The 18525-nt window shown below is 44.8% G+C and overlaps 1 protein-coding gene across 6 annotated transcripts in view; it reads left to right on the top strand.

The window, feature by feature from the left end:
* LOC122716083 (tensin-3) overlaps positions 1 to 18525 on the top strand; it is a 148190-nt gene that overhangs the window by 34603 nt on the left and 95062 nt on the right. The gene's annotated exons all lie outside the window — the stretch shown is intronic.

The raw sequence follows: 18525 nt of genomic DNA, 5'->3' as shown, positions 1-18525 counted from the left end.
AAAGTGATCGATCCATCGATCTAAAGGATTGTGATTTCGATTAAGATAAACGAGAGAAAATCATCACTCGCTCGAAATCGATCTTGTCTGCGAATATCAAAAAAACAGTACTGTACTACTTGATCTCGCCGATAATATCACAGAGAATATTAATCACCTTCGTCAACACGCGTCGTCAATCTATATGCATATTAATCGAGAGAAGACAACTCTGTTACCGTAATCCGTATCCGACGATCAACCGTCGAAGGAAAGTAAATTCCTTTCGAAACGCCAACTCCACCAATATTCTCCGATTTTCTTTTTTCTACGTTCCACGCTTCGTTCGCCGTTATTCCTCCTCCTCTACAGTGCTGGAACCGTGCTGTTTCGCGTTGCTGAAACCGTGACAAAGGGTTCGACACGACAAGGCGAAGTATTAAAATTCCAACACGGTCCAACACGAGCTAACGAAGTGTGACAATCGGCCATTTTTCGGTGCCAGCGAGCAAAAAAAGAAAAAAAAACGAAAGGAAGAAAAAAAAGAAAGAACAAACGTAGCGCACGATCTTTCCTCCCATGTATGCGTACGCGTGTGTGCACAACTATCCTCGCGGCCGAGATCCCCAGATAAAATTCACAATGGCTTAACTAACTGGTATACCGGCCCCGGTGAGAAACGACCTTACGTAATTCGATCATTTGCATCGATGATGCATCGTCGTGAATGGATCTGGACACGCGTTATCACGGATAGAGGCCCACTGTCGATAATTATGCGTTTCGCCAGCAACGATCGTTAACGAGGGGAAAGGGGGGGAGAGCAGAATATAGAAACGAGACACAAAATGGTACCGTAGGCGTTCGAGTCGATTCCGGCCGCGCTCCAGGCCGCAACAACGGAATTTTCTGCCGGGTTAATCCCAGCAGAAATTATCGAAAGTACGAGCTGCAATCACGATTCGGTGGAATATCGGCCGGGCTCTTCGTATCCGCCACCGTTAAATGGGGCACCACGCGCGGATAATGGAAAGCGGGTTCGGGTCATCAGATTTAATGACACCTCTAATATTAACAGCAATAGTATATCGGCGTATATAGTCTCCGCTATATATATATATATATATGAAAATTGGAACACGCGATATTTGCTATATGGGAATACTCGATGTTAATATGCGCGTTAATAATGCCCTGTTTTTTACTCTTGTAAATCGTATAGCGTTATTTTATACATGTTTAACACGCGTGAATTGTATTATCTTCCGGCACAGGATTCAAAAATGGTTGAAAAATTTCAAATGGAATCGCAAAATGTACGAGGAAAGGGAGAGAAATTTTCATCCGATGGATGAATCGTCGTTTCGCGATGCTTGAATTACCGGATAATCGAGATAGGTGGGAGTGTCTTTGAACGAATTTCAATGAAAAGAAAATCAGATTGAAAAAGGAAAAAATCGACTCGCCCATAACGAACACAGAAACGCTCTCCGATCCCACCGTGAATCGTGATCGACACGAGAGCAGTTTCGTGTTTTCCGCTCTCGTTCCTGGAAAGTCGATGGACAAGATAGCGACGGCTACGGATTGATGTGTGCGAGGCGTGTTCCCTGAGTGTATAATCTTGGGCGGGGAATTTGCGGGAGGATTAATGCCCTTTCAACCGGTCGCCCCTCGGGTGCTTCGTCTTCCTAGTCCGGCCATGTTTCATAATCGGCCGCCAGCGAGCGTGGCGAACCGTTCGCGGAATTTGTTTCGTAAATCAACCGTGTAGAATCGACGAGAAATGTAACATCGCAGGGAATGCAAGCCTAATGCACCGTGTTTTATAAATATATCCGGCGAGGGGACCTTTTCTTTCTTTTTTTCAAAGATGGAAATGAAAGAAAAAAAGAAAAAATGGACGAATCTCGAAGCTTCCTGTTCCTCCCTCTCCCTCTCTCTTTCTCTCTCTCCTCGCTTTTTGATTTGTCATCGTCTCGCCGTGTCATTTTCCCGCCCGAGAGGATCGATAATACGCGGTTGCAGCACACGTGGAACATGAAACTGCTTTTACTTCGTCGTCGACACGCGATGACCCGCTCTTCAGAAGATTGCCTCGCTAATCTCCCTCCCTGCCTCCTCCCTCCTCCCGTTCGAGGGTTAATTATCTCCGGTCGAAGCGCAATATGTTGGTCACGTGGTCGTAATAATAATGCCGGAAACGTGTCCCCGAAGAATCGTTGGGGAATCCGCGAGAACGCGTTGCGTGACTTTCGAGGCGAGCTCGATCTTTGGACGGAGCGTGGGCCGGTTTCGTTTGTTTCGCGCTCTTTTCAGGCCATGGGAAAATTTGTTATGGGAGAAGAGGGAGAGGGAGAACGATGCGTCGACGAGTTTTGACGTTTCGGTGTTGGATAAGTTTGTTGGATTATTTACGGATTGGCGTGTGTATCATTGACAGTTGACGATGTGTCAATGTATCGCTTGGAACGATTTTTTCGTCGAATCGACGGATTGTTTCACATTAGAAGGGTGGGGAAACTGATTCGTCGCTGGTTCAAAAAATGTTTACGCGTGCAGAGAAACACAATGCTCTTTCTTCGTTTCAATCATACTAATGGCGGTCAAAAGAACGAAGCTGTTTGAATCTGAAATTCGTGGCTGAAATGAAAATGATACGAAAATGATACGGATGTAGAATGGTATATTTTCTTTTTTTGTTTGTTACATTATTCGTATAAGCAACTTGTACTCTTAATAAGAATCGAACGAATTCGAGTGATTCAAAATTCATTTTGGCAAAAGCAACGATGATGTCACGAATGGTACCCGTTCAGTTAATAGATCTGCTTAACAAGGTGAATTACGGTCTGGATGTTGACGGCAGAGCTAAAATTGCATCGGGGATCTTGTTGTCCTGTCAATCATTATTGAACGAGAAACCGCTTTACAACCTGTGCCGACGTCGTTATAGCCGGGACGAATATTCAATGATATCCGATATCATCCATCATTGATCGATCCGTTTTGTGTTTGAATCGTATCATTTATCCAAAAAAAAAGTTTATTCGAATAAAATAAGACGAAGATAAACGGTGAAAATCTTCACGATGAATAGTGAAAATTATGATCGATTCGTGGCATAATTTAATAACGACAAATATACTATATCCCCGATATTATAAATTTTATTCGTCGCGGGTATATTTTAATATCGAAGAGATTAGATCATGTGCTATATGCGTTGATTAATGCAGATGCATGCATCACGTGTGTACGTGGTTGGGATGCGAAACGAATGAGAATTGTATTTCAATATATCTTTACGTATGCGTTTTATTAAAGAATAGCAAACTCATACGATGTTGAGGATTCATCGACAATTTTATATATCGAGCCAAAGATTATCTTGAGAAAAGATATGGATGAATAAGAATCTTTAGAGTTGTTCCATCAAAATTACTCTTTTATGCCCGAATGATGAAAACTTAACAATTGGCCACATCGTAATTATCTGGTTTCCAAATTTATTTTATTAACAAAAAAATCCATACCTCGATAATGATATTTATTATGTCGAATTTCAAATTAATTCTTGCTTCCTGGCTCATTCTTAATTCCTTCGTACGCGATACGAAATTTCAAATTAATCACATCCCGGCATCTAAGGCATCTTGCCAAATGCTTTCCCGATGAACCCACCGGCAGTATCCAAGACAAAAAGCTTCCTTTCTAATCTTCTTTTTTTTACACCGTTACACGGTATACAAAGAGAAATACAAGAGCGTTGGAAGAAAAGAAAAGATTGGATAGAAGAAAACGGCCACATCGACGAAGGAATCCACGCGATGAAATATAACACCACTCGATCGAGGATACTAATATAAATTCCAACGCGAAACGAACGATCTGAATTATAATAATTATACGCGTTCGTTTTCAATTTATCTTAGAATTAATTTCTTCACGATTGCATCGATTCATCGCGGATGTTTCCGCCTATTATTGTTTATATCCCGCACGGAGAAATTCGTGGCAATAACCATTCACTAAACTCGACGTCCTACTCGCCTCTTTAAAACGTTGATTTACGAGCCGTAATCATCAACATCGTTACGTGCACGCGTAGAGCCAGGGCCCTGACAATGAGCGCTTCTATTCACCAATCGTCTCCACGTATTATAAACAAGAAGAGGTCCTTGAACCTTGATTTATATCCCCGTCCACGGGACGCATCGTGGTGATCGATCCACTTTTAATTTGTACCAATTAAGCTGGAAACAAGAGGAACGCGTTGTACGAGCCGACACCGTCGCCGCCGGTTGAAATAGTTACGAGGTCGTGACTAGCCAGTCGTGTGTCGTGCCGTGTTGCGTTCGTGACCGGCAGTGTATTTCTCAATTTCTCAATCCGGCCAGCCGAGGTCTCTTCGATTCAATTAGCCGATCCGCGTAAAACTTGGCGTAAACCGATTAGAGTTTCGTCGGGCCGATAAAACGTCTGGTTAAGCAAGGATCTATGTTTTTCGTTCCGTTCACTTTGCGGCGAGGTGGCGGATTACGAAGATCCGTAATGCATCGTTCGTTGAATTTCGAAGCGAAGGTTGTTGCGAAAAAGAGGAAAGAAATTGTTTAATGGATAACCGAAACGACGAGAAGGATAAGGGGAAGATAATTAATATCTCGACGAGATGTTTAATCGTGAGATCGATTCGATAAGGATTGCATAAAGGATCGATTAGCATTTTAATGCGCGTGGATATGCACAACGATTTCATTGAGAGGACGCATCTTCGTTTCAATAATTCACGATTGCGCGCAAGCGAGGAAAGAGGCGACGTTGTGGAAAGGATGGTAGTCGGTCCGAATATGGGACACTGTAATTACGCAGAACGCAAGTATTATTACGTTACATAACCGGCGTAGGTACGTCACGAGGGACTGACATACGATTTTCCATGGATAAACATAGGGAAAGAGAGGGATTTAACCTTCCATTAAATGCATGCAGAGGTTTAATTTTTACTATACGGTGCACGATACAGATTTTGCAATAATCGCAATTCAGAGAGAGAAAGAGAGATAAAAATAAAAAATAAGTTTGAAGTTATTATTATTTATAGATAATAATAAGATCATCTTGAAAGAAAATCTTCATCTCCTCTCCTCTCAATTTCGTCAATTTGTTTTTAATTAACATCGAGTAGATCGCTATAAATTAATCCAAGATCCCGGGAAAACGAGCCAAAATGGCGGATATGTGTACGTTATTGCGCAACACTCGATCGAGTGTGCAACAATGCAAGATATATATATATATATATAGTACATATATCTCTCTGCGGAGAAACGTGGCTTCATCACTCGCAATTGATATTTCCCTCGAGCCACTTGGTGACGTGAGTAACCCATAGGTGCGTACGTGAATCGTTTCTTGAATGGGCTGTGGGTGGTTTCGATGAATCGAAAGATCGCTACATTTGATCGTGACGAGTTTATCGAACCTTTACGGCGGCGCGCTTCAAATTTTCTTCTTCTGGAAAATTCTAGAAAAATGACGGAAAAATAGGGAAAATATATATATAGTCCAAGACGAAACCTAATACCGATCGATCAAGATCGTGCTCGATTTTCTAACTTCCATAGATCTCGCGTAACGCGCTCGTGACTCATGCGAGAAACTCTTTGCAAGAACATGCCTCTCTCTCTTTCTCTCTCTCTCTCTCTCTCTCCCTCTCTCTGTCTCCCTTGAAACCGATTCAGCCGAACCGACAGGAAGTGCAACATATCCAGGATCTCGACTAGGCGACACACTATATGGACACTCGAGCAATTAATCGAGACCCGTCGCCGATAGTCTTCGACTTAGGCTCGCCTTAGCACGTTTCACGCCACGCATCTCACACGGCGTAGCCGACGTGTCCTAGCGCGAGACGTCGACAAACCTTGATACGTTTCTTGCGGACCATTCTCGAGAGAGGAATAATCGAGAACGATCGGGTGAAATCGGACAAGCTCTCTGCACCGTCCACTCCCGATACGTTCTTTCCGTCTCTCGCCGTCAAACCTTCGAGGCGTGTCCAATCGACTGTCGGAGCGGCCGGCTTCCACGCCCGCGTAGAATCACGTAGACGCGGGAAGAGAGGAAAGGTAATCGCGTCAAATTGCATTTCACGCCTTCCACCCTTACATCCTTTCCCTCTCGCGACTCTTCTCTCCGATCGCCTCTGCCAATAAAACAGGATCGTTAATTGCGGGATGGGAGAGGAGAAAAACTGCGTGAGATCCGCGACAGATGATCCCCGAAAGAGGAGAAGGGAACCGAGAACGAAGGATCCGTGATCCTGTTTGTCACGTCCCAGTTCTGTTATATATGTGTATATCCATATAACGCTCCACTGTAATCCCGTCAACGTGAAAATACCTCGCGTCCAACCACGCTCCATTTGCCTCGATTCCAACTATCACATCGTCGTTCCTTCTCTCTTTTCGTCGATTCTTCTCGCCGATCCTTTTCCTTCTTCTTCTTCTTCTTCTTCTTTCGTATTTTTAACGCGACGCCCCTTCATCGAAATCAACGGATCGTTATTTAAAAGCCGAGGGAAGCCTTTTCCTTTCCTTCTTTCCTCCATCTCCGTCTTCTCTCAATATTTTTATCCACACGTCGGCCGAGAATGCGATCGTTTGCGCAACCGATCGTTGGGGAAAATTCAAATCATTCCGCGCCTCTACTCCGTCATTATCCCACTTTTGGCTCGCTTATCTGGTGACGCAAGCGTTGGGACACACTCTCGCCCCGGATCGAAAATTATTTTAATCCTATCGTGTCGCGGCTTTATCGACGAATGTGAAATCCGCTTCGGGCGTTTCGTCCCGTTGACAGGGAGAGGGAGGAGGGAAAAAAATCGGTTGGTTGGAAACCAACTCGAGGCGTGGAATGTCTGGCCAGTATTTACTTTGGAGCAGCTCACTCCAGGTGGAACGATTTTGCCCGGGAAACGGATTGAAACTTCGGCCAACTAATAATACCGGGAAAACTTGAGAGAGAGAGAGAGAGAGATAGAGGTTTGACCACGGAGTTGTGGCAAGAATCGATGAAGTCGATAAATTGTCGGCGAAATTATAGATGGTAATAAAGTTTCCAAGTTGATATCGGATAGGAGGTATTTCTTCTCGAGAAAAAAAAAAAAAAAAAAAAGAGCGGACGTATTACGTTGTTTAAGAGCTTCAGGGAACGAGATTGGTTGGTAAAAAACGGGGACTCGTTCCATCTCGTGATTTCACGAGTGTTCCAAGATGCCGGGTACGGGCTGCATATGCACTCGAGCACTCGCTGTTAGAACTAGGTGGAGTCTAGTTTGCACGAACGAGGAGGCCACTCTTGGTTGAAGAGGTTGTACGGAACGCACGAAGCCTCGTGGAAGATAACACCGAGGCCGATTTAATTAACGATAAGTAATTACGAGGCCAGTGTTGCTTAATTGTGAAGACCGGGCAACATTATTTTCGTATCGCGGCGCAAATTACACGTGTACCTCTATTACGATTAGAATCGTGGTCTCGTTCCGGTTATTTTACGATCCTCATTAACAGTGGGCGAGGAAAAAGGGGGGTAAAAATCGGTGAAATTGTTTTTTTTTTATGGGGGAAAATGAACGGGCAATTGTTCGATAATTTATTATCAATCAAAATGCATAAAAATGTCGAAACGAAGAATCGATTGGTTTCTGGATTTTTTATTTTAATCATTAAAAAAAAAGTGCTGCAACTTTTGAATCAATAATAATGTTCTCCTCAATTTCCCACGGGAAGTATAAATAAACGTATCCAATTACTTTCATAACGATTATTCAATTTTTTCTTTAATATCATGCGTCGACGTGTTTTCCTCGAATAGGAAAATTATAAAATCGATAAAGTAATCGTCCATGCATTTAATGATTTTATCCAAGGACGAGAACTGTTCGATTTTATGCATTCGACTTTATCGCGCAAGAGGCAAACTTCAAACAAGAAAAGTAAACTCGAAGAAATAATTCTTCCTCCATTCGTTAGCGCGTCGCGTTAAAAATCGGCGCAAAGCGATCGCCGATCGATCGTTCACTTCGCACCGTCTCGCGAAAAGCAGCGAGATAAGCAAACCCAGCTAAGTGATCGAGGAATCGTTTAAATGTAATAACACGCCGGCTTTGTACAGTCGTTATCCCCGTTGGTTGGAACAGCTGTTTCCACCGGTCACGAGCGTTTGCCAAGAACTCGAGAGGAGAGAACGTTCCACGTGGAAACTGGGGAAGTGGAGCGGCCGATCCAAGGAAGACAAGGGCCAACGACGAGACGAGAATCATAAAGCGTTTCTTTCTCCTCGTAGCCGTGAATAACGCGTCCCTTGAAGTGGCACTCGGCGAACTGAGCGAAATAAGCGCCGTCTCCGCTTGTCTTCCGCTCGAGAGACGGCGAGAGATGGATTATACACAGAGCCGGGACGAAAGGTTCTAATTGCGAGAAACGCGGAAATCGATGAAGCGAACGAGAGCTCGCCTCGAAGGGACTCACGTTTTCACTTCGTTTTATCGAGATCACCAACCGTGCTCTAGGTGAAAAGAAATCGGGGCAACAACTTCCATTGAATTTATTACGCCGGCCCCCGTGTGCGCGTGTGTGCAGAGTTGCACACACTCGATTTTCGTTCATTACGATTTACGGAACGTTGCATTGTTCCTGACTTGCGAGCAAAAAGCGGAAATCTTGAAGCGCGCCGCCACGTTTTCCCTCGCCTCACCTTTCGATCCTTTCCAACAACCAAACTCTCGATTTAATTCATCCCACCGGCGAAATGGAGGCTATTAGCTCGAGGTTTTTGCCCCCGGTTTCAAATCCGTTGACGCAACATGGTAAATCATTCTCTTATCTTAGAACGATCATCTTAACAAGCCGATTTCTTCTTTCTCTTTCTCGAGAGATGTTTCGACAACGACAACATCGCTTCCTTCGAGTATTGTAATATTTTTTTATTCCGTGACTCGGAGGAAATTTTTTTCAAAACTCTATTAAGTAGAAAAAAAATTAATCAAAAATTAATTACACCCAGCAAAGTAGGTAATTTCTCTTTTATCTTTCCGGGAACGAGTTCTCCGAATATGTTTGATATTTATTTATTTATTTTTTATTTAACGCGCGTTGTTCCTTCCGAACACGGTATAGACCACCACGCTTCCTTTTCGGAAGCGGTCTCGAAGCGAGGCAGGGGTTGGTGTCAGAAAAATTACGAGCGTTTCTGAAACAAACGACTTATTGGCCGGCGAGCGGAGAACGCGGCTCGGCCTTTGTTCGAGCGTAGAACGGTGTCTGTGACCGCGTGGTATCGTCGTCAACTCGTCCATGGATAAATTCCAAGACGACGTGGAGGGCGTCTGTGGCGAAGGGCCGGCCGGAAGATTTATACGCAACCTTCCTTCCCATATGCGCGCGGTCCAAGTAGGATTATGATGTTTCCAAGTAACCAAACACACCCTACGCCTCTACGAAGTGACACGTGTGCACTTTGAGCCTTTTTTCCTTTATTGCGTGTTTTTATAGTCCCATTTATAGGGATATAGTCGAATGTTTCGAAGCTGTGGAAGAAGAAAAAGTGAAGTAAATTAATCGTGATGATTCGAATCATGAAACTAATTCGTTCCAAGATAGGTTGGGAATGCAGAGGAAGAGAAAAAACGCGATATCTTTTATTTGATGAACGTTATCGTGGAATTGAAACAAAATATTCACGCGAAAGTGATGATTTTTTGAAGAATCTTAATCTAACATCGAAATCTAAACAAATGGATCGACCTCTCGATACAGATATCGCTCTCGAGATTCCAAAATCAAATCTCCAAAACGTATCTCTTGCTCGATATCGCACGCATTTTTGTCATTAATATCAGAGATATACGATAACGTATAAATAGATCGATCCATCGAGAGAGAGAGCGCATATTCGAAAGGGTTGAAAATCTATCGTAGCTCGCATTCCAAACTCAACAGCTCGACGTTGTTACGCATACCTACGATATTTATGTTCCTCCTTCCTATCGAATTCCATTGTCGTCGAAACATAACTCGAAAGCATCAACGATCTCTCCTTCGTTTCGCTTTCCACGGCTCGGTCCGCCGTGGAAGAATCAAAGTTTATGCGCCCGGCATAATTCGCGACGCCCGATAAATTCCCATTTGCCTTTATCGAGGGCCGTAAAAAAATCGGCCGTAATAGCATTGAATTTATATACTTGCACCAGTTTACCCTTTCACGATATTAGAAATAAAACGCGAGCCGCGGTGCAGAGAGGCAGAGACGACGAAATGTAACGCCGGATTATTTTCGAGATTTAGGACTCTCGCTTTCGCGCGCCGCCATTTTTCAATCGGTCGGCTTATTGGCCCTGTCCATTCCGTTCTTATGGATAACCAGAAAGCTTGGAAAGGTTGGTGGCTCCAGGGAGAGGAAATTTACAATTGGCCAAATAATCCAAAGACCCGTTTGTCATCGTTAGGTAAACCCAAAGGCGAGTGAATCCGATTCCACGCGGAATTACGGCCGGCAAATCGAGTAACAGTTTCGAAACGATCGGATCTTCCTCCCTGTCCACTGGCTATCGGTATAAACTTGGCTCGATTTGCTTCTTCGTCTTATTGTCGGAGGCCATTATTAGTCGCTCGCGTCCACCGTGTTTTCTCCCTCGGTCTTGTCGCGGGTCGCGGTGTTATCCGTTATGTTATGGCACCGATAACCAATGATGAAATAAGTTTCGCGCGCTCGTAACATTTGTCACATCCCGGTCTTGCGTACGTAGTTTGGATAATATTTCGTTTTTTACCTTTTCTTTCCTAAATTTTTGTAATCGAAGAAAATTTTGAAAAGAAACCGGATTATTAAGAACGGATTATACATTTCTTTGGATACGATTCTAAAATAGGAAAAAAAAAAATTACAATTTTGGAAAATGGGAAAATAATCGTACGAGTAGAAGGAATATTAAGATTGTACATTTCTTTGGATATTATATACGATTCTAAAATAGCAATTGATTTTTGCAGAATTATGGATACGAGTATCTATTCTCCACGAGTTTCTTTCTTCAAAGAGATTGCATTTTGGGAAAATGGGAAAATAATCGTACGAAAAGTAGGGATATTAAGAACGGATTATATATTTCTTTGGATACGATTCTAAAATAGGAATTGATTTTTGCAGAATTATAGATACGAGTATCCATTCTTCACGACGAGTTTCTTTCTTCAAAGAGGTTACATTTTGGAAAATGGGAAAATAATCGTACGAAAAGTAGGGATATTAAGAACGAATTGTACATTTCTTTGGATATTATATACAATTTTAAAATATCAATTGATTTTCGCAGAATTATAGATACGAGTGTCTATCCTCCACGACGAAAATGGGAAAATAATGGTTGTGGGAGTACAAACGAAGTTCCATTCCACGCGAAATTCTTGGGAATCATTTGTTTGAGAATATTTTTACGTATTCGATTCGGGAGTTTCTCACAGTCTCCGGCGTGACGGATGACGAACACATTGGCGCCGTGGCAGTCCGATCGTGGCGAAGAAAAAGCACGCGATTGCAGAGAAGTAAGCGAGGCGATGTCGGGTCTTATCTCGTCGTCGCGGCTGCGTGTTCCACTGACTTTGAACGATTGGCTGTTCCCTGTACGAGGCGGGAAGAAAGTCGATTAATTCGACCGTTCACGCTCCAAGCGTTTCTTCTCCTTTCAAACTCCCCCAAAGCGCTATCGAGACGCAGTCGCAACTTCTCCCAAGTTTTAGAATCCGAGAAATTCTTTTAAGAAATTACACATCGTACGATAAATTTCCTACTATTTATCTTAAACAATCAGAGTTTCTTCTCTTGTACGCTGTAAGACTGCTCATTGCGAAAAGTTCTGAATTGGAAATCGATATCCAAATTTCTCAGTTATAACAATTTCCAAGAGAATAGTCGGTGTTGTCTTGGCTTCCCACGCAGCCAACGCTATCGTTAGAAATCGTCGGGACAGTTTCTCCGATGTTCACAGTTCCAAACCACGGTCCCATCAATTTTCCCGAAGAATTTCTCTCTTTCTCTCTCTCTCTCTCTCTCTCTCTCTCTCTCTCTCTCTCTCTCTCTCTCTCTCGTGTAATTTTTAAGGGATACGCCGCGTTGGTCCGAGGCACATGGTTCACGCGCGTGTATTCAATTGGCGGTCACTCCTACGCTAAAATCCGAGCGTGGAACCGGTTGGGCTGCACGAGGAAGCGCATACCGTCCCCCCTCCGTCGTTGCGCGTTTTACTCGAGATGCAGAATCGGCGGGGCGTCCGTGTTGCACGTGCAACGTAATCTCGCGCGGTGTGTCAAGTACACCGTTGCTCCTTTATCTCCGTGTATCTGGATCTTTCAACAAGATCTCTCTACCCTCTCGCCTAGGTAGATCCACCGTCCTCCACCGGCTGCTTGCGATTCGAGACCCGGTGTCAATAATATCTCTCCGGTTGCATCGTGGCCTCGGGGCAAAAATTCCTGCCCGCGTAAGAGAAGATTCTAATCGCGTTTCGAGAAGAGAAAAACGGGAAATGGGAAGAGAGAGGAGGAAAGAGAGAGAGAGAGAGAGAAAGAGAGGGAGAGAGGATGGTAGGAAGGAACGTTAACGGTGGTTGGATACGTGTACCTTCGTGACGAGAGAAATCGTTTCTATTTCGCGATTCTTCGGTACACACTGGTATCGAAGAGGAACGATGATCGATAGGGAGAAGTTGCGGAAGGTTTTATGCGGATATTGATCCCGAGATCGGAGGAGGATAAATGGTCGGTGAGGAGGTCGAATGGATTTCCCGTTTGATCCGACTTGCGTCTAGGATGTCGGATTATGTTAATTCGTCGCTTTAAATTTCGCCTCGACATCGACGTCTGCTTACTTTCGCGCTTCTTGGCGTGTTACTTTTGAGACCACATACGTCCAGTCCCGCTGATCTTTCGTTTCTTTCGCGCGACGCCTTTGATACGTCCAAGTTGAAAAGAACAAGTTGGCGAGATTCTTTCAAAGATTCATCGTATAATTTCTTATTCGAGATACCTTCAAACTATTGTCTATCTTCCTCCACGTCGTCGTTGTCAACGATGACTCAAGGGGAAAACTCAAGACTTTTTTTTCTCCATCGAGTGCACGCGCGAATTTTATCTCTTATCATCTACCCTCGAATTTTTTCGAGCAGAGGCGACGTAGAAAAATTTCCTATGCGAAATTTTTTTCTCTCCCTCTCTCATGCGAAATTAGCTAGTCTTTTCCACACCTCGAATTTTTTCCACGCGCAAATAAGTCAAATACGAAACGTTCGTACACATGAAAAACCGTGCACAGGATCCACGCTGGTTTCTCACGAAGAACTAAAACTCGGAAAAATCGCGAGCCGAGCGCATTTCGCGTGAATAAAATGCATCGGGAGAGGAGAAATAAAATAAAATAAAAAGAAAAAGAAGAAGAAAAAAACGAGAGGGAGAGATGGTCCTGATCGGTGGTAATCCTTGGTGCCAACGCCGCTGTAAATCGTTGGCGGAAAGGGGAGCGGAAATCCACGGAGAGAGGGTACTTTGGAGGCGGTCGAGATCTCGATCGTGGAGAGGCAAGTTCGTAGGTGGACGCGCGAACGAGAGTCGAAAATTTATTCGAGCCGAATAAATTTCCATTTTCGAACGCGTTGAACGCGTCCGTTCGGTCAACGATCGCGTCGAAATTCCGTCGGTGAATTTCGCTGGATCGATCCTCGCGAGGCTTTGTGATCGTTCTTTGCGGACGGGGTCTAAAACCGGTGTGGTTCCAGATTATTATTAACGATCGCCCTCAGAGAGACATCCGTGATTCTTGCAGCGTGACACGGAGGAGAACCGCGAGTTCTTCCTCTCGTAGGGGAAGAGCGCTCCCAGGACCCGTGTTTCATTAAATTACCACGCTGTTCAAACAGCACGGGTCTCGGGATCCGTTTCGACGCGATAATATTCACAAGCCAGGCTCGAATCTGACGCGAGGCATACACGTTTCTGCAGTTTGTTGGGGCTCGACGCTCTGAATACCGGGACGATAATTCATCCTTCCCTTCCTTCCTTCCTTCCTTCCTTCTTCTCGCAGCGTTTCCCGCTCTGTTACACGCGCGCGCGCGAGTTCCAAGAGAGGAGTAGCGGTGTAACGCGATCGTAGAGATGTTTTCGAGGAAGTACGTACGGTTGGATTCAATGCCACTGTCTGCACACACATACACACACACGTGCACATGGACGAGACGGAGGGTACAACAAGCCTCTTCCTATGCACGGTCTATCATCCGCGCAAAGATGTTGTCATTGGAGGCATTAGCCTCGTTTATATTCTTCTTTTCTCTCTCCCCTCTTCTCCCCTCGTCGTCGTTTCTATCGCGTTGGACCACCCCGGTAAATCGTATTTCAACTCTCGATCGGCCGCTTCTTCTTCCTCCTCCTCCTCCTCCTCCTCCGTCTCTCTCCCTTTCACCTCCTCTCTATGCATCCCGCGTTCACGATTCATCGATAGTGGCCCCCCTCCCCCTTGTAATGACTTCGCGTCGCGCTCGTTCTCCTTTTTCCGCGTCGATAAATTTGTATTTACGATCCGCGCTCCGTGATCCTCGGGTATTTGGAGCTCCCTTCACGGCGCTTTGTTACGCGATCGATGCCACCCGATTTCCGCATTTCCGTCCTCTCTCTCTTCCTCCCTCCCTCCTTCTCTTCGAATCGCACCACACGACAAGCCGAACGCGAATTTAATCGAGAGATTTTTTTCCTGTTATTTTCTCGGCTCGTTTACCTTCTCTCTATGTAGATATTCTCTACGTACACTCTCTCCGTTTGCATTCCACGCGTCGTTCGCATTCCCTTTTTAACGCTCTCCCGTTTGTTTACACCCTTGGACTGTTTGTTTCCGTTCCCCTCATTCGAGATCCTTCCGAATACACGCATTCGGCGCGTGTTCCGCTTTCGAAAAGGATGGAACATTGAAAAGCGAAGAGAGAGAGAGAGAGAGAGAGAGAGAGATTGCTCTCGGAATACCAACAATCCTCGTTCCACCAATCAAGTTGCACCGTCCATCCGAAAGCATCGATGCAGACGTCATTATCAACCCTCCGGATAAACGATTCTTGGCTCGTCTCTGACAGCCTCTCGCGGAACAAGCGCATCGTCTGCCGTGCAACGTGGAGAGCACCTATATACCCGTCGAGTAAAAACCGTGGCTTTGAGAGGATAGGCGGGCGGAAGGGGAGAAAGAAGAAGCGCGTGCGAAACGGGCGCGGAGGAAGAGAAAGGAAAGAAAAGAGAAAAGAAAAAGGTAAAAAAATACACGTGCACTCGGCCGTGATCGTCTCTCTCTCCTTTGTATCTACGCCCGGTTAATGCGAGCCGAAGTGTTCCGAGTCAAAGCGCAAACACAACCCGACAAAGCCGACTCTGTTCAACCGCTCGTCCTTCCTCCTCGGCCGAACTCCTTTCTCCTCTTCGCTTTTACGCCAGAAACCGCTCTCTCTCTCTCTCTCTCTCTCTCTCTCGCTCTTTCCAGTCAAAGAGGATGAAGGGTATCGTCCCGAGAGCGGAACGCACTTGATTTCCACTCGACTCGATCCACGCCCAGAACTTTGAACCCGTTCGACTCGATCCGTCCAGGGAGAGAGAGAAAGAGAGAGAGAGGGAGAGATGCGGCTTCGAGTGTGTGCCTCTCCTCTCGTGTGCCTCTCCTCTCGTGTGCCAGTGAGCGTCGAGTATAACCGCCGGTTAATTAACAATCGTGATGGAAATTGGGATAGATGTATCTCCACCTAGTTCTAAAATCCTTTACTTCGCTTTCCAACCCCTCGATTCGAATCGAGGTGATGGTTCGAAACACTCGGTGGTAGGTCTCTCTGTTCGCAAGAGGGCGAAAATCGCCAGCACTCGAAACGTACAATTACAGTTTTCGCGCTTTTACGTTTCTCCACCCCGTCCACGGGGTTCAATTTCGGTTGACGGGAACGAGTTCTAAGCGAAGCGGAGTTTAAGTGGTGGAGGATCGTTGTAGGAGCTGCGGATGTCGTTTCGAGTAGGTATGGTGACACCTCGTATCAACAATCTTCGTTCTTTCGATTCCTTTTCCCCAAATTTCACTCCTTTCGAAATTTTCACGCTCTCCAATTTTTCTTATTTTTTTTCTCTTACCTTCGATTTCGAAGAAGAATCTCGAAACGAAAGTTTCTCCCTCGTGAATTCCCGTGCACGAAAACGGCGCAACGACGCGCAACCTATTAAAATTCCGGAGTGGCCGTTCATCCTCGATATTCCCGACGAGATCCCGCCTCACCTCCGCGGATCGAATAAAATTCCAGCCTCGTTCTGTCGCTGGTGTAATCGTTTCGGCGTTTACACCACGGGACGGGGAATTAATATTGCGTTTCGATCGCGGGAATAAAATACGGACGGCGGGTCAACACCGACCTCGACCTCGAGAGTACTACTACCACCACCTTGTTTTCGAGGAGAAAGGTGGACGAGTAGAAAGATTGACTGACTTGACCGCCTACGGACGTATCAAAGATCATCGGGGCTTGGATGGATTTTCACCATTGGGATTAAAGATCAATTAATCGTGCGTGATCGATGGCCACCGTTGTTCCGTTCAAAGGTCACTCTCGCTAACGAATCCGACAATTAGTTTACGTGTTTAATCCTTGAGGGGGGGGGGGAAGAGGAGGCAAACGAGAATTGGAATTAAGTTGCCGCGAAATCGTGCGTCGAATGGTATTTATTGTTTTTATCGGGCAAGATCGGTATTTACGATAAATCATCGTTACAAGAAGAGCGAGATTAAGACCCGCGACACGATCCCGGTGGAACATCAATTATTACTCGATAAAAGCGAGAGAGAGAGAGAGAGAGGGAGAGATACTTGATTTTTGTGAGAGATCGATTAAACCGGATAACGAAGGGAATTATTCAACCGGCTGGGTAATTTCCATGTTAATCGATCGTGTTTCGTTATTTAATAGACTGGTGATTATCCGCGGTCCCTCAGCTCTTTAATTACCAGTCAAACTACAATTAATAACCAATTATTAGCTGGATATTGAAATTGAGTAATAAAATGTACGGAAGACAGTGCGCGCTTACAAGAGAGGTTGGTAATTTATAGCGAATAATTCACGACCCGTGGATGAGATTTTTAATTACCTAATGGACGAACGATTTCGACGAGAGGCTGCCTGCGTACAGCCACCCATCCAGCGTCCATCCTACGGAATGATATTACGAATACGCGATTCGTAGTTTCGTGAAAAAAGAAAAAAAAGAAAGAAAGAAAAGAGGGCATGGGACAGGAAGAGGAAGAATGGAAGCTGCTGCGTGATCACTGCGTTCACGATCACGGTATGAAAACAGCTTTTGCATACTGGCGACCAAATAAAGGAAGGCGGTTCTTCCGCCTGTGCGGATTGGCGAACGTGGTATTTGAGCCGAGTGGCGATAATTCAACCGGTGACTCGCGTGCCCGCCCGATAACACCGATAATTACGAAATATTACGGCCTCTTAATGGGCCGCTACTTTACAACCCGTGATTCTCGATTCCAAAGCTGCAGCAAAGTTTTTTTTCCGGCCGATAAAGCGGCAAGTTAACGTTGAACCGCGTTTCATGGGGAACATTCGATTTTGATTTCGACCGGGTATTGCAAAAGGATGGTATCGTGTTCGAGAAAGAGTCGAGTTGTTTCGGATGGATGAAAGGATAGAGAGAAGAAGAAAAAGAGGAGGAATTTTCCGCGACGAGGAAAATATGGGATCGCGCGTGGAATGTTGGAAGGCCGATGCGTGCGGTTAGGTATTGGGTTAATTGGGACGAAACCAACGACGCAGAAATATTCCTTAGAATTCATCGTTCCCTGGAAATCGATGGAATTCCGTCCGTTTCTGTTTTGCCATTCGTACGTTAAATTCGAGTTTTACGAAGCTAGTCGAAACGATTTAATTCGCTCTCGGCTTCAGAACTGGTCTGAATTCTTTACGCAGAAAAAATGAGGAGAGGGAACGAGAAGAATGAAACCAGTATATCGATAAAAATGAATTTTAATCAATTTATAATAGCTTTCGGAATGGAATAGTTGTGTAAGGAAAAAAAAAGTATCACCAGAGTAGCTAATCAAGGTGATCAACTTTGTCTCGGAAAAAAGAAAAAAAAAGAGAGCAGATATTAATCTCTGTAACGGTGTTCGTGTTCCTTAGATAACTTCTTGCACGAGATAATAATAATTTTTCAAAGATAACGTTCAGGGCGTAAGTCATCGGATTTTTCGAAACGCGATTCGACTCGGTCGTCCGACCATGTCGTTCTTATTCCCCTTGCATCCTATCGCATCCTTAATCCGCGCGTAAAGGGTTCGTTTACATCGATTTAACCCGATATTAGTCTCTCCTCGATGATTAATTCGCTACGATCGATTGTCGAATGTAAACGTAGGAGCCATTTTCAACGAACGAACGAAACGAGCAATAAAAATCGTTGAGTGAAA

This window comes from Apis laboriosa, unplaced genomic scaffold (assembly GCF_014066325.1).
Source record: "Apis laboriosa isolate Shangri-la unplaced genomic scaffold, ASM1406632v1 scaffold42_cov153, whole genome shotgun sequence".
NCBI lineage: Eukaryota > Metazoa > Arthropoda > Insecta > Hymenoptera > Apidae > Apis > Apis laboriosa.
Note: the sequence above shows the minus strand (reverse complement) of the source record. Positions and strands in the feature narration are given on the sequence as shown.